General features: G+C 40.0%; 24 non-coding genes across 24 annotated transcripts; 11 read left to right on the forward strand and 13 right to left on the reverse strand.

Moving 5' to 3' along the window:
* Positions 1-10,432: 10,432 nt before the first annotated feature.
* On the reverse strand, positions 10,433-10,514 carry Trnas-cga. Its single transcript has one exon. It is a non-coding gene; the product is annotated as a tRNA-Ser (tRNA).
* A 415-nt stretch (positions 10,515-10,929) lies between these two features.
* Trnar-ucu lies at positions 10,930-11,013 on the reverse strand. Its single transcript is given in 2 exon segments — positions 10,930-10,965; positions 10,977-11,013. It is a non-coding gene; the product is annotated as a tRNA-Arg (tRNA).
* A 118-nt stretch (positions 11,014-11,131) lies between these two features.
* Trnas-uga lies at positions 11,132-11,213 on the forward strand. The gene has a single exon. It is a non-coding gene; the product is annotated as a tRNA-Ser (tRNA).
* Positions 11,214-11,624: 411 nt separating this feature from the next.
* On the forward strand, positions 11,625-11,697 carry Trnak-uuu. Its single transcript has one exon. It is a non-coding gene; the product is annotated as a tRNA-Lys (tRNA).
* Positions 11,698-12,203: 506 nt separating this feature from the next.
* Trnar-ucu lies at positions 12,204-12,276 on the forward strand. The gene has a single exon. It is a non-coding gene; the product is annotated as a tRNA-Arg (tRNA).
* A 635-nt stretch (positions 12,277-12,911) lies between these two features.
* Positions 12,912-12,993, reverse strand: Trnas-cga. The gene has a single exon. It is a non-coding gene; the product is annotated as a tRNA-Ser (tRNA).
* Positions 12,994-13,070: 77 nt separating this feature from the next.
* Trnai-aau lies at positions 13,071-13,144 on the reverse strand. Its single transcript has one exon. It is a non-coding gene; the product is annotated as a tRNA-Ile (tRNA).
* A 264-nt stretch (positions 13,145-13,408) lies between these two features.
* Positions 13,409-13,492, reverse strand: Trnar-ucu. The gene is given in 2 exon segments: positions 13,409-13,444; positions 13,456-13,492. It is a non-coding gene; the product is annotated as a tRNA-Arg (tRNA).
* Positions 13,493-13,610: 118 nt separating this feature from the next.
* Positions 13,611-13,692, forward strand: Trnas-uga. The gene has a single exon. It is a non-coding gene; the product is annotated as a tRNA-Ser (tRNA).
* Positions 13,693-14,103: 411 nt separating this feature from the next.
* On the forward strand, positions 14,104-14,176 carry Trnak-uuu. The gene has a single exon. It is a non-coding gene; the product is annotated as a tRNA-Lys (tRNA).
* Positions 14,177-14,682: 506 nt separating this feature from the next.
* Positions 14,683-14,755, forward strand: Trnar-ccu. The gene has a single exon. It is a non-coding gene; the product is annotated as a tRNA-Arg (tRNA).
* Positions 14,756-15,390: 635 nt separating this feature from the next.
* Trnas-cga lies at positions 15,391-15,472 on the reverse strand. The gene has a single exon. It is a non-coding gene; the product is annotated as a tRNA-Ser (tRNA).
* Positions 15,473-15,935: 463 nt separating this feature from the next.
* Trnas-cga lies at positions 15,936-16,017 on the reverse strand. Its single transcript has one exon. It is a non-coding gene; the product is annotated as a tRNA-Ser (tRNA).
* A 463-nt stretch (positions 16,018-16,480) lies between these two features.
* On the reverse strand, positions 16,481-16,562 carry Trnas-cga. The gene has a single exon. It is a non-coding gene; the product is annotated as a tRNA-Ser (tRNA).
* Positions 16,563-17,025: 463 nt separating this feature from the next.
* Positions 17,026-17,107, reverse strand: Trnas-cga. Its single transcript has one exon. It is a non-coding gene; the product is annotated as a tRNA-Ser (tRNA).
* A 430-nt stretch (positions 17,108-17,537) lies between these two features.
* On the reverse strand, positions 17,538-17,621 carry Trnar-ucu. Its single transcript is given in 2 exon segments — positions 17,538-17,573; positions 17,585-17,621. It is a non-coding gene; the product is annotated as a tRNA-Arg (tRNA).
* Positions 17,622-17,739: 118 nt separating this feature from the next.
* Trnas-uga lies at positions 17,740-17,821 on the forward strand. The gene has a single exon. It is a non-coding gene; the product is annotated as a tRNA-Ser (tRNA).
* A 410-nt stretch (positions 17,822-18,231) lies between these two features.
* On the forward strand, positions 18,232-18,304 carry Trnak-uuu. The gene has a single exon. It is a non-coding gene; the product is annotated as a tRNA-Lys (tRNA).
* A 506-nt stretch (positions 18,305-18,810) lies between these two features.
* On the forward strand, positions 18,811-18,883 carry Trnar-ccu. Its single transcript has one exon. It is a non-coding gene; the product is annotated as a tRNA-Arg (tRNA).
* Positions 18,884-19,518: 635 nt separating this feature from the next.
* Positions 19,519-19,600, reverse strand: Trnas-cga. The gene has a single exon. It is a non-coding gene; the product is annotated as a tRNA-Ser (tRNA).
* Positions 19,601-19,677: 77 nt separating this feature from the next.
* Positions 19,678-19,751, reverse strand: Trnai-aau. Its single transcript has one exon. It is a non-coding gene; the product is annotated as a tRNA-Ile (tRNA).
* Positions 19,752-20,015: 264 nt separating this feature from the next.
* Positions 20,016-20,099, reverse strand: Trnar-ucu. Its single transcript is given in 2 exon segments — positions 20,016-20,051; positions 20,063-20,099. It is a non-coding gene; the product is annotated as a tRNA-Arg (tRNA).
* A 118-nt stretch (positions 20,100-20,217) lies between these two features.
* Positions 20,218-20,299, forward strand: Trnas-uga. Its single transcript has one exon. It is a non-coding gene; the product is annotated as a tRNA-Ser (tRNA).
* A 411-nt stretch (positions 20,300-20,710) lies between these two features.
* On the forward strand, positions 20,711-20,783 carry Trnak-uuu. Its single transcript has one exon. It is a non-coding gene; the product is annotated as a tRNA-Lys (tRNA).
* Positions 20,784-20,927: the final 144 nt, after the last annotated feature.

A 20,927-nucleotide genomic window follows, 5' to 3' on the forward strand; every position in this document is an offset into this window, starting at 1 on the left:
CGAAAGAGATAGAAAATCTAGAGAACGACATAAAGAATCTAAAAGCTAAATACGCAGAACTGATAGACCCAACAGTTACCATATATAAAATAAAGAAACGAGCAGTTGAACAAACAGACCAAGCAACCTCACAAGGCCCTGACAAGCCTAATCAACCTAACGACGCCTCGGTGAGACCACGTACAGTAACCTTACTCGATTCAGACGACGAGGCTGAAGAAGGAGCAACAGCCCTACCAACTCGAGTAGAAGAGCGGAAAACAGAGTGCGCAAAGTGTCACGCCCCTATCATACTATCAATAACAACTGATAAAGAACAGTGTAGGCAGTGTAGTATACACAGAGACACACGTGACGCGGAAGATCAGAAACCAAACACCAACCAACCCCTAAAAGAAGACCAGCCAAAAGAAAATATAGCAAGAGTCGAACCTAAAGAAGAAGAGGTAAAACCACAACCCCCCACACAAGTGCACTTGCCACCCAGGCAATATCAAGCACAGCCACAGCAACAAATAGCAAGATACAGAGGACAACCTCTCACTCTCAGAAACATTTTTGACGACAGCGACGAGGACGACGACGACGAAATGGCTCTCACAGATGTAGCTATAAACGCTTGGCAAAGAGCAGTAGAGAGGCAAGCTGAAATTCTCGAAAACGGACTAGTATTTATAAATGCACAGAACGTAAAGAAAGAGATACCAGCTTTCACCGGAGAAATCGAAGGCAAAATGGCAATCGAAGAATGGTTCAAACTAGCCGAACGTATGGCAACACACGCAGCATGGACGGACGAGCAAAAGCTACGTTTTTTCCAAGAAAGAATGAGCAAATCAGCTGCCAACTTCAACGATTCCCTAGGAGCAGCCGACAAAGCTACTTATGCAATATGGAAACAAGCAATACTAGACGGACTAGCGGACAATACAACAAAAGCAAGAAAGAAAGAATCACTAAAGACACTCAAACAAGAAGAAACAGAACGAGTCAGAGATTTTAAAACCAGAATAGACGACACCTACAGAATTGCATACGGCGTTAACGCAGCAACAAGTCGTCACGCAGACGTGGTAGCACTTCGCGATGAAACAAAGAAAGACGTTTTGCTTAACGGACTAAAAACACAGATAGCAGACCTTGTCTGGAATAGGCCCGATATAAACGACACAACATACATAGAAACTGTAGAACTGGCCGAAGAATGCGAAAAAGTTGTAGAAATCAAGAAAATAGCGAAAAATAAAGATTTGTCTTCTGCCGTTACAGTAATGTCAGAAGAGGCCGAAAAGACCAAAGAAGAAATAAACAACCTAAAAGGACTGATCCAAAAACTGATGACAACACCAATTTCTCAACCGGCCGTTCAACTAGAAGAGAAAACTATAAAAGCACTAAATAAATTGGCAATCTCAAAAACAGACGGCAAATGGCCCAGCCAAAACCGCGAAAGAAGAACAGTACGCTTCGCAACTGAATCACCCAACAGAAGCCGAAGCCAAACGCCCGATAATAGAAGAAGGTTCAACACACCAACTCGGTACAGAGGAGATCACGAAGGATCAAATTGGGGAGATCAAAAACAATACGAATCTAGAAGATGTTACGTATGCGACAAGAAAGGTCATCTAGCAAGACAATGCTGGAGGGCAAAACAAAGCCCATTCGCACAACAAAATGCCCGTCAAAACGGACAACAAACGTACCGACGAAATCAACCTGGCATGAGAACAAATCAGCCAAAGAACAGAAATTTCAACAATTTCCGCAACGGAACTGGGCGGAACGGCACCAACTAAAAAAGCTAAGAAGAAAACACCCAAATAGCCTTAGTTATAAACTTTTTCATATAGAAATCAGCATAGATAATGTAGTAACCCAAGCTTTAGTAGACACTGGCGCATCAGTGAGCGCAATTTCAGAATATTTCTTTTCAAGATTATCCAAAGATATAACAAAGAATGAAATTGAATCGGAGGACGAAAAACTCCATAGTATTTGTGGAAAAAGCATGACCATAGCAGGAATATATGACCTACCGATAAAGCTAGACGCGAATAAGGATGAGATTTATCAACAGTTCTATGTTATACCCAACCTAACAGAAACTTGCGTGTTAGGAATGGATTTTATAACACGAAACGCTGTCACGTATGATGGAAAAACAAGAAAATTAACCTACACATTTAACAACAAAACGGTTACAATAGATGATAAAGTTAAAAGACTAACCCATTATAAAATAACATTAGCCGGAGTAAAAGTTGCAGTAAAAGAACCGTCGGCAAATATTAAAATAGAAGACTCAAACTTAGAAATCCATAGGGAGAAAATAACAAAACTAATAGAAAAATATAAAGACATGACAGCAGAAAATTTATACGAACTAGGAAAAGCAGAAGGAATTAAACATTCAATACCAACAACAGGAGCAATCGTTTACCAAAGACCTAGACGACAAGCAAGAGCTTTGCAAAGCGTTATTCATAAAGAAGTAAAGGAAATGCTTGACTGCGGGATTATAAGCCCGAGTACAAGTCCATACAACACACCTATCCATCTAGCTAAAAAGAAAGGAGGAGGATACCGTTTTTGTAAGGATTTCCGTCAGTTAAATTCAATAACAACTAAAGACAAATTCCCCCTTCCAAGAATCGATGAAACAATCGACTACCTTTACGGATCAAAATTTTTCTCGACACTCGACCTGATCAGCGGGTATTGGCAAATTGAGATAGACGAAAAAGATAGGCCGAAAACCGCTTTCTCGACGGAAGACGGACACTACGAATATAATAGAATGCCCTTTGGTCTGACGAATGCCCCTTCTACATTCCAGCGTTTGATGAATCAAATTTTACAACCGGTAATAAAAAAATTCGCACTAGTTTACTTGGACGACGTTATCATATACTCAACTTCTATAGAGCAGCATATAAAACACATAGATATTGTCTTAGATTTGCTTAAGAAAGCAGGACTTAAAATTAAATTGTCAAAATGTACGTTCTTGCAAACGTCAGTTAACTACTTGGGACATATAATCTCAGAAAAAGGAATCGCTCCCGACCCCATGAAGATAAAAGCAATAGAAAATTATCCAGCTCCAAAAACAGTCAGCCAATTAAAAAGTTTTCTTGGTCTAGCCGGATATTATAGGAAATTTATTAAAAATTTTGCTGATAGAGCCCATGCACTAACAATTTTAACAAAGAAAAATAACCCCTGGAAATGGGAAGAAGAAGAACAAAAAGCTTTCCAATTTTTAAAGAAGTGTCTGACCCACCCACCAATCCTACCTATCCGAACTTTTCGCGAGAGTTTCTTATGCATACAGATGCGTCCGGATATGGTGTAGGATCAGTTTTAAGCCAAAAACATATAGAAGATGGCGAAGAAAAGGAAGTCGTCATCGCTTACGCTTCCCGACATCTGAATGATGTTGAAAAAAACTGGAGTACCATTGAAAAAGAAGCGTACGCAATAGTGCATGCGGTGAAACAATTTTACCCGTACCTATACGGAAGGAAATTTCAAGTATTAAGTGATCACAAACCATTGAGAGAATTATTAAGGAAGAAAGATACTTCAGCAAAACTAGCTAGATGGGCTTTATGCCTGCAAGATTATGATATTGATATCGAATATCGATCTGGAAAAACAAACCAAAATGCAGACTGCCTCAGTAGAATTCCAGAACCAGATAACAATACTAAAGCGCAACCTGAGCAAACGCCAGTGATAAATGCGCTGACAACCATAAACTTTGCAGAAGAACAGGAAAAAGATAAATACTGCAGGCGCGCGCGCGAAAAATATAAGAAAATGTTGAAAATGAAAGAAGAATTAATTAATGAATCAGAAGCAGAAGATAACAGTATGTCGATTAGGGATAATGCAATCGACGACAGCCCCCAAGACAGTGATCAAGGATATCTTACAGATGAAGACAACGTATACAACGATGAAGAAGAAATAGTAGAGCTAGAGAATGGCCTACTAGGTACATCTGCAGGAAGAATCCTGGTCCCGGAATCCTTGAAAGAGAAAATTTTAAAAAGATTCCATGACAGTCCATACGCAGGACACCTTGGAATAAAGAAGACAACAGCAAGGATTCAACGAAGATTTAAATGGCACAAAATGGGAAAAGATATCAAAGAATATGTTAAAGGATGCGAAATTTGCGCTAAACGGAAAGCAGTAGGAGCAAATAAGGCACCACTAAACCCGATTCCTCCCCCAAAAGATGTATGGCAAACAATGGCCATGGACATCATGGGACCGTTAGTAGAATCAGGAAGAGAAAGAAACCAATATATTCTAGTAATGGGAGAATATCTGACACGGTACGTTATCACAGCACCGATGCCAGATCAAACAGCTGAAACAGTAGCAAGAACATTTGTCAATAATGTAGTATTAATTCACGGAGTACCAGAAACGGTATTGACCGATCAAGGTACAAATTTCCAATCAGAGCTCATGAATATTATGTACAAACAATATGGAATCACTCGACTAAAAACAACCGCGTATAGACCCCAATGCGATGGGATGGTTGAAAGAGTGAACAGAACATTAGCAGATATAATAGCCAGTTATGTATCAAAAGAACCAACTAAATGGTCCGATTTTTTACCATCAGCAGCATTTGCATATAACACAGCAGTCCACTCAAGTACAGGATACACACCCTTCTATCTCATGTATGGCAGAGAAGCAACCGAACCCCAAGATATGATCAAACCAGTCAGAAACCGGAACATGACTGATGTAAATATGATCTTCTCACAAATGTGGTACGATGCACTAGATATCACTAAAGAAAAGCTAGAGGAAGCTAAAGAAAAACAAAAAGCCTACTACGACAGAAATACGAAGAGAGTAGAATTTAAAGTAGGAGACAAAATCCTGTTAAAAGAAATGGCCAATACGCCAGGAAAATTCAACATGAGATGGGAAGGCCCCTATACCGTGAAAGAAAGAAAAGGGAATGTTAACTATAAAATATACGCAGACACCGGGAAAAAGATGATGATAGTACATGCGGATAGGATGAAACTATTTCACAAAAGAAAATCACCGGAAGAAACAGCGGAAGAAATAAAACAAAATAAATTGATAAAAGAAAACCCAGAAGAAACGAAACAAGACGAAAAGAAAAGAAAAACAAGTGAAAATCCCACTAAAGAGCCTACCCTATCAGAGGAGCCCAGATACTCTTTAAGAAAAACAATCCGCATGCCAGATCGTTTCAGACCAAACTAATCAAGGAATCATTACAGATGGCAAAATTCATTTCAATCATCATCCTGATCATCATCATCGTCTACGTCATCCCATCTTCGTCTTTAGATATCACAGTATGCGACTGCAAGAAACCAAAATTCATTGGAATAATGGACACCGAAAAACCTGAATATTGTCGAAATAAGAAGAAAGACGACCCAATCCTAGCTGACTACCAATTTTTCGTAAAAGAAGAACCGCACATGTCATGGGAAGGGTACGTCTGTAAAGCATGGTTAAAAAGAAAAACGATCGACGGATTCTTTTTCGGAGGTTTTGATACTGTATTTTCCTCGGAAATACAGCACCTCTCCGAAAACGACTGTTGGAGAATGAAACAAACAAAACGATGCGGAGAGAATGAAATGATCGGAGACGAAAATCAATTTTCATTCACGTCAACTCCAAACGGAGAAGGCGTTTGGATGCAAAAAGTATCTTTCACAACAGAAAATTGTATGATACAAAAGATATCATTAAAAAAAGATTGTGCAACTTGCCCCACTACCTCTCCATTTGGAATTTTAAAAGAAAAACCTAGAGAAACTTTTGTGTACCATCAAGACTCAGTCATTGTATGGATACAACCAAAAAGAGATCTAGAAAAAGAATGTAAGATTAAAATAAAAAGAAAAAGCACAGGCACGATCACAAAAATAGACGACAACACCTACAAATTAGTAGATGCTCCCGGACAATTAGACTACATTTACACAGCGGAAACGCAAAACATCTGCGACTTTACCCTTCACAAATTAAAAAACGTTGATGGCGCATATCTCCAAGTACAAAACAAAAACTGGTCCCACATTTACAACGTAGAAACAAAATATTGCTTGAACCCACAAATTAGAACCCCATCAAATTGCATTGACGTACCTGGAGGAGAATTTAAAATCGTAGACAACAAGCTAAATTTAATGCCCAAAAATAACTCAGATAAAAAGATATGCATCGCAATGTCCCCATTCTTTCATCATATGGACGAATGTAATAATTTGTACTCGCTAAAATGGGACCCAGACTCATTGGAAATCACTGGAAACACAAGATGCCTACAAATGAATGATAAATCAAGTGTGTCTATGAACATTTGCTCCGGAGAGAATAACCAGAAATGGATATTCGGGATGCCAGAAATGAATATAACAGAAAATGTAGACACGAAAGAATCTCTTTTGCTCCAACACCACCAATACGTAGAAGACCAATCAGTAACAAACGAGAATATTATCGAAAACGAATTAAAACGCATCTACTGTAATAACCTACACATGGCACGTCAAGCAACATCTCTTATATCAGAATCAAGTGGATTACTAGCAGTAAGAGCTAATAACCTACCGATGTGCCATCGTTTAAAACCTATGGGCGAATCTTTTCTCGTGCAAAAGTGCAGTGCAATAAATATCACCATCGGAGCAAAACAAACAGCCTGTGGATATGAACCATTTTACGACAATCAAACAATCGGAAGGGACGGATTCTCATTACATCCATTCTCCGAATGTTTTTGGGAAGATGGAATTGTCAACTTTAATGGAAAAACCTTTATGTGGAAGAAAGAATTAAATGACTGGGCGTATGTGCAACCAAATATCCACCAATCAACTCTCCGACTAACAGCAAAATTCAACGAATTAAACGACAATGAAGCAAATTATCAGTTAAATCATCACGAATTTTACCAAAAACAAGAATACGAAAACATAAATTCAATTAACGATTTGATCACTCGACTTCAAGTTACCGATGCCAGTCCATCCGTAACGATGAGCCAAGAGGCAGAATCTAAATTCGGAAAATTTGAATTATGGCACCGTATCCGGAAAGGACTGATAGCAGTCATTTCGATTATGTTCTTTATCATCCTCTGCATGCTAACAGCAATTGTTTTTATAAAAGTAAGAACCCTAAGATCAAAACAACGTTTCGAACACTACGCAGAACAATTGCAGGAGAACAGAAAATTGATACGTGCAGAAACCCTGGAACGGAAACGCGCAGAGACCAACAACGACGAAAGTCTCGTTTAAAAAAAAGAAGATTACCAAACGGACACGCAAAACCAATTTTATTACCGACCCCCAGCGCACCGGCCGTTCCCCCCCATAACCAAAAGACTTAACCTTTAACCCCCTGCAGACCACTAAAAAAAAAAAAGGGCTAACCACCAGGCAACAAATCTCTCTATATAAGGATACGGAACAATAACGGAAAATTATCAGTCCCCATCATGCAAGCAAGCTCTTCACTCGGCAAAAATATGGAAGCCCTCATCCAAAATAAAGTAACGAATTCAATAGAAGAAATGGACAGAGTAGTAGAAGAAACAATATCAAGCAGACAAGCTAAGGTGAGAATCAATAAAATAAACATGACATATAGTCGAATTGCAAGCACAGCAAGCTGGTTTGGAACCAGAGGAAAATCTGTTAACCACCTCATTGAACGAGTCAAAACCGAAAGAAACGTCAATATTGTCAACCATCGAAACGAGACACCACTGATAATCGCTAGCCAACTAGGAGCCTATAGCCTCGCAAGTTTAATACTTACACAAAAGGCTTTAATTAACTTACAAGACGAAAAAGGCTATTCAGCACTACATTACGCAATCGAAGCAAATGCGCTAAAGCTAGTGCTTGAATTATTAAAAAATGGTGCAGACGTAAACGCACGTACAAACGAAGGAAACACCCCCATGCATATTGCAGTGCAATTAAACAACCTAGAAATTGGAAGAGCAGTAAGGAAAAGTCGATATTTCAATCCGACATTACTAAACAATGAAGGAGATAATGCACTGATATCGGCAGTCAAACAAAATAAAATAAAAATGTTGCATGTCCTTTTGACATCACCTGAAGACTACAACAAACAAGACAAGGAGGGGAAAACGCCATTGCATTATGCATGCATAAAGGCTAGCCCGTGCATTCTGCACAAACTACTAGACAAAACGCAAGGAAACATCAAAGACGTTTACGGTGACATACCGTTAACAGTTGCCATAAAGTATAATAACGAAAGAGCGGTAGACATGCTGTGGCATAGCGTCCACTTCAACGCATCAGCAAGAGACAATCAACAAAATACGCTACTCCACATGGCCTGCCGCCACGAAAATTTATCACTTTTAAAAATAATTTTTTCCCGCACACCAGACTTCAATGCAAGAAATGTATATGACGAAACCCCTCTTCACATTGCATGCTCTGTCAACAATCGAACGGCAATTAAAATGCTAAAAGAAAAGTATGTAGACAGAAATGCTCTAGATGTGAGAGGACAGACGCCATTAGTCATAACGGCAAGTTTCAATCACACGGAAGCAGCAATGGAACTGTTCGACGACACAAACACGCCAGTCGAACCTATTTTATTAAATGATGACATCAACGCAACAGATGTAATCATCGTAAATGGCGAACCTATCAACATAAGAACGTGTATTCTACTAGACGCCACGGACGAAAATGGAAACACAGCCCTGCACTACTGTTCTCTTTTTGGAAATAAAGAACTGGCCAGTTTTCTCATCCACAAAGGGGCAAGAATAACGGTACTGAACAACGAACAAGACTCCCCAGTGACCCTTCTGGCTAAACTGCCATCTGGATACAATTGCCCCATATACACAGAGGTATATGAACCCCAGCAGGAGATGCCGTGGAATGTACAAGAATTGGAAACTGAACAATTATTTCCAGATGGAGGACAAAGTGGCCTAGAGTCTGACCTAATGTTTCTTTAAGATCAAATATCAAATGGTCAAAAGAGTCAGAATAAAGAAAATGAAAGTGAGAGAAAGAAAAAAAAAAGTAAAGTTCAGTCTTGCGTAAACCCTCTTCTTTTGAAAACCAAAAATGTACGGTCGAGGACGTGGATTTCAATTGTTAAACAACGAAAGTGGTGTAGTGAACAATTCAACAAGAAATGAAGGAGTGATAACGAGTGAAACATTCAGTGAAATTGTGACAACCCCGTCAATGACGTGGCGACGTGAGCTCTCGCCAGCACGGCCTGTTTCAGAGGACGTGCAGCGCCTCACCGAAATGAGTTTCCAAAGAATGGAGGAGGAGATGGAAGAGCAAAGGAATGCTCGTCGCCATCGAATGAATATCCCGGACACTCCAAGAAGCCCGTCGCCCGTCTCAATGGAAGAACAGGAGAATTACGTGCAGCCACCAAGAATCATCCCGATGGCCCCCGGAAGTCCCCCTCCGCCTGATCATCGCGGACGACAATTGCCTCCATCGTACGATTCATTGTACGGGCCGCCTACGACACGCCGCCTGCCCGACTTTCTGCAAGAGCATCAGCAGGTGCAGCGCGAGTTGATGGAACTAACCGAAAAATTCTTGGAGACGCAAGCGCGTCTTATGGCAGTATACCAGCAAGACCGGCAACGCATCCTCCGTCGTTTTTACTAAATACTATACTTGCAATAATCAACTTTTGTAGTCACATCATAGAAAGCGGTAGTCAATTTAGAAAAAAAAAACTTAGATACCGCCGGGCCGACGGTAATTGTTCTTTGTACTTTGTCTTTTGTATTTGATATTAGTTATCAATCCAATCTAAATTCGTATGAATAAAAATGTATACTCATAAACCATACCTGCATTCCCGTGCCTTTGACATAACCCCTATTGATAGACACGAGGTCGTGTCTTTTCAAAGAAAGGAGGTGTGTAATGCGCAGCCGAGACTGACCAGAGGAGTGCATATCGTGTATTGGATGTATCGTCTGTAACCCCGCCCCCTTCATGCTCTTCGTCTATTAATAGCCACAATCGTTTCTCACACCCCGCTTGAATAACCCCATATGAATCATGCTCGTTTTGTCCCGCCATATTGGAATTACTCCATTCCAATATGGCCGCGCGGGAATCCATATATAAACTCCCGTCGCACCCTCCAAGAGTCAGACTAGTCATCTCACTCTTCGACTGCTTGCGGCTCCAGTTGTAAGTCGATCTCTGTTAAACTCTTATTGTATTCTGTGCTGTGTAAACAATATACTAGTTCGGCCTAACCATCCGAGTTATTCTTTAAAGTAAGCGCGCCTTTTCAAGCCCCATAAAAGCGCCTTACACGGGACTCGAACCCGCAATTTGCCGCAAATGCCACAAAACGCAGATAGTAGGATTCGAACCTACGCTCCAAGCTGGAAACTGATTTCGAGTCAGTCGCCTTAACCACTCGGCCATATCTGCATTCACTATTTTAGCAAAATATTTCGAATCTATCAGTACCTTTTTAGAGTGGAAAATATTTAATGAAAGAATTATAGTGGCACGTAAGAGGATCGAACTCATGACCTCCGCGTTATTAGCACGGCGCTCTAACCAACTGAGCTAACAGGCCAATAAATTCTTAATATATTAATAAAAGTTTCATTCATCATCAGTTAGGTATACTCTGTGTGTCTTTAGAGAGAATGATTTAAGGTATCTACCAAGCAAGGCTATATCAGCAGCCAATTTCAATCGTCACTGTGAAGGCAATGCAAGCCAGTGATATTCATTGAGTGTTCGAGATATATTTGTAGTTTTATTGATCTGACATGATTCCCCATGGTTTGTGGTTAACTACTACTCATCATGAACTAATAGTTTCGTCATATACTATTAATCGTGGCGGGACTCGAACCCACAATTTTCGGATAACTACTTTCATAGAAGTCCGACGCCTTATCCATTAGGCCACACGACCTACACTTAAAGAAAGTGCTAGGATTTTGCATCTCTCATTTAACCTGCTCTTCAGTAAGGTCAAACGGAAATATTGGTGAACCAATAAATATTATTACTAGATTGTCTGAAAAATCGGGGCAGTTGTGGCCGAGTGGTTAAGGCGATAGACTTGAAATCTATTCCTCTCTTAGGGCGTAGGTTCGAACCCTACCAACTGCGGTGAATTGCCATTTGTTTCACATGCTAGTATTTTCTAGTGGAACAACTCATTTTCAATCGTTTACTAGTATCTCAAATTTACGCATGATTACAAATATTAACTGTGCAGTCATGGGTATCCTAGGTCCCGGGATCTATCTCGGAACCGTGGAGCCATGACCTGTTACTTGGCGTTTCCAGAAACGTGTCTATTTTTCAGAACCAGTGCCGAAATGCATTATGGCGGTCTTTGAGTGTAGTTTACAAACACAAAATGTAGTCAGAGACAAATTATAGGATGAAAGAATGTGTACCCATTTTGTTTACGAAGAATAGAAAAACGTCCGTACTTCCGTCCGTAAAAGATCTATGAGCAATCGTAAAATTTAAAAATGAACTCGAACGGAAAACTATTGCAATACCAATTATTAAGCCCGGTTAGCTCAGACGGTAGAGCGCGGGACTTTTAATCCTGAGGTCAAGGGTTCAAGTCCCTTATCGGGCGGCTAGTCTTTTGATTTTAGTTAGTATTGTTGGTTTTCCACCATTTATTATCAAGTTAATATCGTTTGAAATCATTCACCATTATGGGCAGAATTCATAGATGTTCATAGACGACAACACGAGTTCTCATGGTGTTTCTTTACGTTAATTCCTACGATGTAGAGAAAGTGCGAACCAAAAGGAAGTACATTCGGATATAGGTCGTGGAACATACACAAATAATGAAATGAGATAGTGAGAAAGAGTATCCCTCATTGTGAGAGTAGAAAGCCTTGATATTTGATACAACTAATTGCAATAGTAAATGTATGTCCAGTTATAGAACTCGAAAGCTGTAAATAGAGTTTGTAGTTAAGATTATTCAAAAAACATGGTTTTCAAGATTGAGACGATGTCCACAGACGGTAATCGCTGTATGTTTATATAACATGGGACGTTTGGCTATCTTCTAGGAAAAAGCTTTGCAATATAACGTCATTCCTCGAATAGGAGATTCAACATAACTCAGCCTTTGTGGCCTAATGGATAAGGCACCGGCCTTCTAAGCCGGCGATTGCGAGTTCGAGTCTCGCCAGAGGTAGCGAGCAACCGAAACTATAATTATCGAAAATCGTCGTTAAATTGGCAATTACTTGTCTTTTGTTTTACTGTTTTCAAGCAAACATTTTCATTGGTCCAAGTGTTGGGAAATCGCTGAAATGGCATGCTTAAACTTGGAAACCTTTGCCAGTGACAATTACTTGGCAGCGGAACTTATTCTGCTGTTTTACAGGTGAACTCTGACTCTCTCATCCTTCTCTGCCGTCTTCACTGGTTCCTGGAGCAACAACGCGCTGAATTCAAGACGCTGGTCATGATGGTAAGGTGCATTCTCGGCAACGTGTACTTGTTGTCTCTCATCTACTTTTAGAAACTATCTAAACCTGGCCTACGATCACAGACCTCGACTTCGATGGACCTGACTGTTCTTACCACTCGTACGGACCATTGTTGAGAGCATGCCTTATCCAGGGTCACCCCGTTGCTTAGTTTGTCTTGTCTTGTCCAGGGCCATCACATATGCTAAAGACCTAAAGACCTTTCGTTCTTCTCTCACTGTGTACTCCCCTACTGATTTTAAACTTGGATGTTCTCCCAAAAAATGACTAGAAATAACTTCTGGCGTCACTTGATCAAATGTTGTGTAGTTACATTTACCAATAAAATGGCACAAAACGCAGATAGTAGGATTCGAACCTACGCTCCAAGATGGAAACTGATTTCGAGTCAGTCGCCTTAACCACTCGGCCATATCTGCATTCACTATTTTAGCAAAATATTTCGAATCTATCAGTACCTTTTTAGAGTGGAAAATATTTAATGAAAGAATTATAGTGGCCCGTAAGAGGATCGAACTCATGACCTCCGCGTTATTAGCACGGCGCTCTAACCAACTGAGCTAACAGGCCAATAAATTCATAATATATGAATAAAAGGTTCATTCATCATCAGTTAGGTATACTCTGTGTGTCTTTAGAGAGAATGATTTAAGGTATCTACCAAGCAAGGCTATATCAGCAGCCAATTTCAATCGTCACTGTGAAGGCAATGCAAGCCAGTGATATTCATTGAGTGTTCGAGATATATTTGTAGTTTTATTGATCTGACATGATTCCCCATGGTTTGTGGTTAACTACTACTCATCATGAACTAATAGTTTCGTCATATGCTATTAATCGTGGCGGGACTCGAACCCGCAATTTTCGGATAACTACTTTCATAGAAGTCCGACGCCTTATCCATTAGGCCACACGACCTACACTTAAAGAAAGTGCTAGGATTTTGCATCTCTCATTTAACCTGCTCTTCAGTAAGGTCAAACGGAAATATTGGTGAACCAATAAATATTATTACTAGATTGTCTGAAAATTCGGGGCAGTTGTGGCCGAGTGGTTAAGGCGATAGACTTGAAATCTATTCCTCTCTGAGGGCGTAGGTTCGAATCCTACCAACTGCGGTGAATTGCCATTTATTTCACATGCTAGTATTTTCTAGTGGAACAACTCATTTTCAATCGTTTACTAGTATCTCAAATTTACGCATGATTACAAATATTAACTGTGCAGTCATGGGTATCCTAGGTCCCGGGATCTATCTCGGAACCGTGGAGCCATGACCTGTTACTTGGCGTTTCCAGAAACGTGTCTATTTTTCAGAACCAGTGCCGAAATGCATTATGGCGGTCTTTGAGTGTAGTTTACAAACACAAAATGTAGTCAGAGACAAATTATAGGATGAAAGAATGTGTACCCATTTTGTTTACGAAGAATAGAAAAACGTCCGTACTTCCGTCCGTAAAAGATCTATAAGCAATCGTAAAATTTAAAAATGAACTCGAACGGAAAACTATTGCAATACCAATTATTAAGCCCGGTTAGCTCAGACGGTAGAGCGCGGGACTTTTAATCCTGAGGTCAAGGGTTCAAGTCCCTTATCGGGCGGCTAGTCTTTTGATTTTAGTTAGTATTGTTGGTTTTCCACCATTTATTATCAAGTTAATATCGTTTGAAATCATTCACCATTATGGGCAGAATTCATAGATGTTCATAGACGACAACACGAGTTCTCATGGTGTTTCTTTACGTTAATTCCTACGATGTAGAGAAAGTGCGAACCAAAAGGAAGTACATTCGGATATAGGTCGTGGAACATACACAAATAATGAAATGAGATAGTGAGAAAGAGTATCCCTCATTGTGAGAGTAGAAAGCCTTGATATTTGATACAACTAATTGCAATAGTAAATGTATGTCCAGTTATAGAACTCGAAAGCTGTAAATAGAGTTTGTAGTTAAGATTATTCAAAAAACATGGTTTTCAAGATTGAGACGATGTCCACAGACGGTAATCGCTGTATGTTTATATAACATGGGACGTTTGGCTATCTTCTAGGAAAAAGCTTTGCAATATAACGTCATTACTCGAATAGGAGATTCAACATAACTCAGCCTTTGTGGCCTAATGGATAAGGCACCGGCCTCCTAAGCCGGGGATTGCGAGTTCGAGTCTCGCCAGAGGTAGCGAGCAACCGAAACTATAATTATCGAAAATCGTCGTTAAATTGGCAATTACTTGTCTTTTGTTTTACTGTTTTCAAGCAAAAATTTTCATTGGTCCAAGTGTTGGGAAATCGCTGAAATGGCATGCTTAAACTTGGAAACCTTTGCCAGTGACAATTACTTGGCAGCGGAACTTATTCTGCTGTTTTACAGGTGAACTCTGACTCTCTCATCATTCTCTGCCGTCTTCACTGGTTCCTGGAGCAACAACGCGCTGAATTCAAGACGCTGGTCATGATGGTAAGGTGCATTCTCGGCAACGTGTACTTGTTGTCTCTCATCTACTTTTAGAAACTATCTAAACCTGGCCTACGATCACAGACCTCGACTTCGATGGACCTGACTGTTCTTACCACTCGTACGGACCATTGTTGAGAGCATGCCTTATCCAGGGTCACCCCGTTGCTTAGTTTGTCTTGTCTTGTCCAGGGCCATCACATATGCTAAAGACCTAAAGACCTTTCGTTCTTCTCTCACTGTGTACTCCCCTACTGATTTTAAACTTGGATGTTCTCCCAAAAAATGACTAGAAATAACTTCTGGCGTCACTTGATCAAATGTTGTGTAGTTACATTTACCAATAAAATGGCACAAAACGCAGATAGTAGGATTCGAACCTACGCTCCAAGATGGAAACTGATTTCGAGTCAGTCGCCTTAACCACTCGGCCATATCTGCATTCACTATTTTAGCAAAATATTTCGAATCTATCAGTACCTTTTTAGAGTGGAAAATATTTAATGAAAGAATTATAGTGGCCCGTAAGAGGATCGAACTCATGACCTCCGCGTTATTAGCACGGCGCTCTAACCAACTGAGCTAACCGGCCAATAAATTCATAATATATTAATAAAAGGTTCATTCATCATCAGTTAGGTATACTCTGTGTGTCTTTAGAGAGAATGATTTAAGGTATCTACCAAGCAAGGCTATATCAGCAGCCAATTTCAATCGTCACTGTGAAAGCAATGCAAGCCAGTGATATTCATTGAGTGTTCGAGATATATTTGTAGTTTTATTGATCTGACATGATTCCCCGTGGTTTGTGGTTAACTACTACTCATCATGAACTAATAGTTTCGTCATATGCTATTAATCGTGGCGGGACTCGAACCCGCAATTTGCCGCAAATGCCACAAAACGCAGATAGTAGGATTCGAACCTACGCTCCAAGATGGAAACTGATTTCGAGTCAGTCGCCTTAACCACTCGGCCATATCTGCATTTACTATTTTAGCAAAATATTTCGAATCTATCAGTACCTTTTTACAGTGGAAAATATGTAACGAAAGAATTATAGTGGCCCGTAAGAGGATCGAACTCATGACCTCCGCGTTATTAGCAGGGCGCTCTAACCAACTGAGCTAACAGGCCAATAAATTCTTAATATATTAATAAAAGGTTCATTCATCATCAGTTAGGTATACTCTGTGTGTCTTTAGAGAGAATGATTTAAGGTATCTACCAAGCAAGGCTATATCAGCAGCCAATTTCAATCGTCACTGTGAAGGCAATGCAAGCCAGTGATATTCATTGAGTGTTCGAGATATATTTGTAGTTTTATTGATCTGACATGATTCCCCATGGTTTGTGGTTAACTACTACTCATCATGAACTAATAGTTTCGTCATATGCTATTAATCCTGGCGGGACTCGAACCCGAAATTTGCCGCAAATGCCACAACACGCAGATAGTAGGATTCGAACCTACGCTCCAAGATGGAAACTGATTTCGAGTCAGTCGCCTTAACCACTCGGCCATATCTGCATTCACTATTTTAGCAAAATATTTCGAATCTATCAGTACCTTTTTAGAGTGGAAAATATTTAATGAAAGAATTATAGCGGCCCGTAAGAGGATCGAACTCATGACCTCCGCGTTATTAGCACGGCGCTCTAACCAACTGAGCTAACAGACCAATAAATTCTTAATATATTAATAAAAGTTTCATTCATCATCAGTTAGGTATACTCTGTGTGTCTTTAGAGAGAATGATTTAAGGTATCTACCAAGCAAGGCTATATCAGCAGCCAATTTCAATCGTCACTGTGAAGGCAATGCAAGCCAGTGATATTCATTGAGTGTTCGAGATATATTTGTAGTTTTATTGATCTGACATGATTCCCCATGGTTTGTGGTTAACTACTACTCATCATGAACTAATAGTTTCGTCATATGCTATTAATCGTGGCGGGACTCGAACCCGCAATTTGCCGCAAATGCCACAAAACGCAGATAGTAGGATTCGAACCTACGCTACAAACTGGAAACTGATTTCGAGTCAGTCGCCTTAACCACTCGGCCATATCTGCATTCACTATTTCTATAGCTATTTCTATAGCAAAATATTTCGAATCTATCAGTACCTTTTTAGAGTGGAAAATATTTAATGAAAGAATTATAGTGGCCCGTAAGAGGATCGAACTCATGACCTCCGCGTTATTAGCATGGCGCTCTAACCAACTGAGCTAACAGGCCAATAAATTCTTAATATATTAATAAAAGGTTCATTCATCATCAGTTAGGTATACTCTGTGTGTCTTTAGAGAGAATGATTTAAGGTATCTACCAAGCAAGGCTATATCAGCAGCCAATTTCAATCGTCACTGTGAAGGCAATGCAAGCCAGTGATATTCATTGAGTGTTCGAGATATATTTGTAGTTTTATTGATCTGACATGATTCCCCATGGTTTGTGGTTAACTACTACTCATCATGAACTAATAGTTTCGTCATATGCTATTAATCGTGGCGGGACTCGAACCCGCAATTTTCGGATAACTACTTTCATAGAAGTCCGACGCCTTATCCATTAGGCCACACGACCTACACTTAAAGAAAGTGCTAGGATTTTGCATCTCTCATTTAACCTGCTCTTCAGTAAGGTCAAACGGAAATATTGGTGAACCAATAAATACTATTACTAGATTGTCTGAAAAATCGGGGAAGTTGCGGCCGAGTGGTTAAGGCGATAGACTTGAAATCTATTCCTCTCTGAGGGCGTAGGTTCGAACCCTACCAACTGCGGTGAATTGCCATTGTTTCACATGCTAGTATTTTCTAGTGGAACAACTCATTTTCAATCGTTTACTAGTATCTCAAATTTACGCATGATTACAAATATTAACTGTGCAGTCATGGGTATCCTAGGTCCCGGGATCTATCTCGGAACCGTGGAGCCATGACCTGTTACTTGGCGTTTCCAGAAACGTGTCTATTTTTCAGAACCAGTGCCGAAATGCATTATGGCGGTCTTTGAGTGTAGTTTACAAACACAAAATGTAGTCAGAGACAAATTATAGGATGAAAGAATGTGTACCCATTTTGTTTACGAAGAATAGAAAAACGTCCGTACTTCCGTCCGTAAAAGATCTATAAGCAATCGTAAAATTTAAAAATGAACTCGAACGGAAAACTATTGCAATACCAATTATTAAGCCCGGTTAGCTCAGACGGTAGAGCGCGGGACTTTTAATCCTGAGGTCAAGGGTTCAAGTCCCTTATCGGGCGGCTAGTCTTCTGATTTTAGTTAGTATTGTTGGTTTTCCACCATTTATTATCAAGTTAATATCGTTTGAAATCATTCACCATTATGGGCAGAATTCATAGATGTTCATAGACGACAACACGAGTTCTCATGGTGTTTCTTTACGTTAATTCCTACGATGTAGAGAAAGTGCGAACCAAAAGGAAGTACATTCGGATATAGGTCGTGGAACATACACAAATAATGAAATGAGATAGTGAGAAAGAGTATCCCTCATTGTGAGAGTAGAAAGCCTTGATATTTGATACAACTAATTGCAATAGTAAATGTATGTCCAGTTATAGAACTCGAAAGCTGTAAATAGAGTTTGTAGTTAAGATTATTCAAAAAACATGGTTTTCAAGATTGAGACGATGTCCACAGACGGTAATCGCTGTATGTTTATACAACATGGGACGTTTGGCTATCTTCTAGGTAAAAGCTTTGCAATATAACGTCATTCCTCGAATAGGAGATTCAACATAACTCAGCCTTTGTGGCCTAATGGATAAGGCACCGGCCTCCTAAGCCGGGGATTGCGAGTTCGAGTCTCGCCAGAGGTAGCGAGCAACCGAAACTATAATTATCGAAAATCGTCGTTAAATTGGCAATTACTTGTCTTTTGTTTTACTGTTTTCAAGCAAAAATTTTCATTGGTCCAAGTGTTGGGAAATCGCTGAAATGGCATGCTTAAACTTGGAAACCTTTGCCAGTGACAATTACTTGGCAGCGGAACTTATTCTGCTGTTTTACAGGTGAACTCTGACTCTCTCATCCTTCTCTGCCGTCTTCACTGGTTCCTGGAGCAACAACGCGCTGAATTCAAGACGCTGGTCATGATGGTAAGGTGCATTCTCGGCAACGTGTACTTGTTGTCTCTCATCTACTTTTAGAAACTATCTAAACCTGGCCTACGATCACAGACCTCGACTTCGATGGACCTGACTGTTCTTACCACTCGTACGGACCATTGTTGAGAGCATGCCTTATCCAGGGTCACCCCGTTGCTTAGTTTGTCTTGTCTTGTCCAGGGCCATCACATATGCTAAAGACCTAAAGACCTTTCGTTCTTCTCTCACTGTGTACTCCCCTACTGATTTTAAACTTGGATGTTCTCCCAAAAAATGACTAGAAATAACTTCTGGCGTCACTTGATCAAATGTGGTGTAGTTACATTTACCAATAAAATGGCACAAAACGCAGATAGTAGGATTCGAACCTACGCTCCAAGATGGAAACTGATATCGAGTCAGTCGCCTTAACCACTCGGCCATATCTGCATTTACTATTTTAGCAAAATATTTCGAATCTATCAGTACCTTTTTAGAGTGGAAAATATGTAACGAAAGAATTATAGTGGCCCGTAAGAGGATCGAACTCATGACCTCCGCGTTATTAGCACGGCGCTCTAACCAACTGAGCTAACAGGCCAATAAATTCATAATATATTAATAAAAGGTTCATTCATCATCAGTTAGGTATACTCTGTGTGTCTTTAGAGAGAATGATTTAAGGTATCTACCAAGCAAGGCTATATTAGCAGCCAATTTCAATCGTCACTGTGAAGGCAATGCAACCCAGTGATATTCATTGAGTGTTCGAGATATATTTGTAGTTTTATTGATCTGACATTATTCCCCATGGTTTGTGGTTAACTACTACTCATCATGAACTAATAGTTTCGTCATATGCTATTAATCGTGGCGGGACTCGAACCCGCAATTTTCGGATAACTACTTTCATAGAAGTCCGACGCCTTATCCATTAGGCCACACGACCTACACTTAAAGAAAGTGCTAGGATTTTGCATCTCTCATTTAACCTGCTCTTCAGTAAGGTCAAACGGAAATATTGGTGAACCAATAAATATTATTACTAGATTGTCTGAAAAATCGGGGCAGTTGTGGCCGAGTGGTTAAGGCGATAGACTTGAAATCTATTCCTCTCTGAGGGCGTAGGTTCGAACCCTACCAACTGCGGTGAATTGCCATTAGTTTCACATGCTAGTATTTTCTAGTGGAACAACTCATTTTCAATCGTTTACTAGTATCTCAAATTTACGCATGATTACAAATATTAACTGTGCAGTCATGGGTATCCTAGGTCCCGGGATCTATCTCGGAACCGTGGAGCCATGACCTGTTACTTGGCGTTTCCAGAAACGTGTCTATTTTTCAGAACCAGTGCCGAAATGCATTATGGCGGTCTTTGAGTGTAGTTTACAAACACAAAATGTAGTCAGAGACAAATTATAGGATGAAAGAATGTGTACCCATTTTGTTTACGAAGAATAGAAAAACGTCCGTACTTCCGTCCGTAAAAGATCTATAAGCAATCGTAAAATTTAAAAATGAACTCGAACGGAAAACTATTGCAATACCAATTATTAAGCCCGGTTAGCTCAGACGGTAGAGCGCGGGACTTTTAATCCTGAGGTCAAGGGTTCAAGTCCCTTATCGGGCGGCTAGTCTTCTGATTATAGTTAGTATTGTTGGTTTTCCACCATTTATTATCAAGTTAATATCGTTTGAAATCATTCACCATTATGGGCAGAATTCATAGATGTTCATAGACGACAACACGAGTTCTCATGGTGTTTCTTTACGT

The sequence above is a fragment of the Daphnia pulicaria genome, chromosome 6 (genome assembly GCF_021234035.1).
Source record: "Daphnia pulicaria isolate SC F1-1A chromosome 6, SC_F0-13Bv2, whole genome shotgun sequence".
NCBI lineage: Eukaryota > Metazoa > Arthropoda > Branchiopoda > Diplostraca > Daphniidae > Daphnia > Daphnia pulicaria.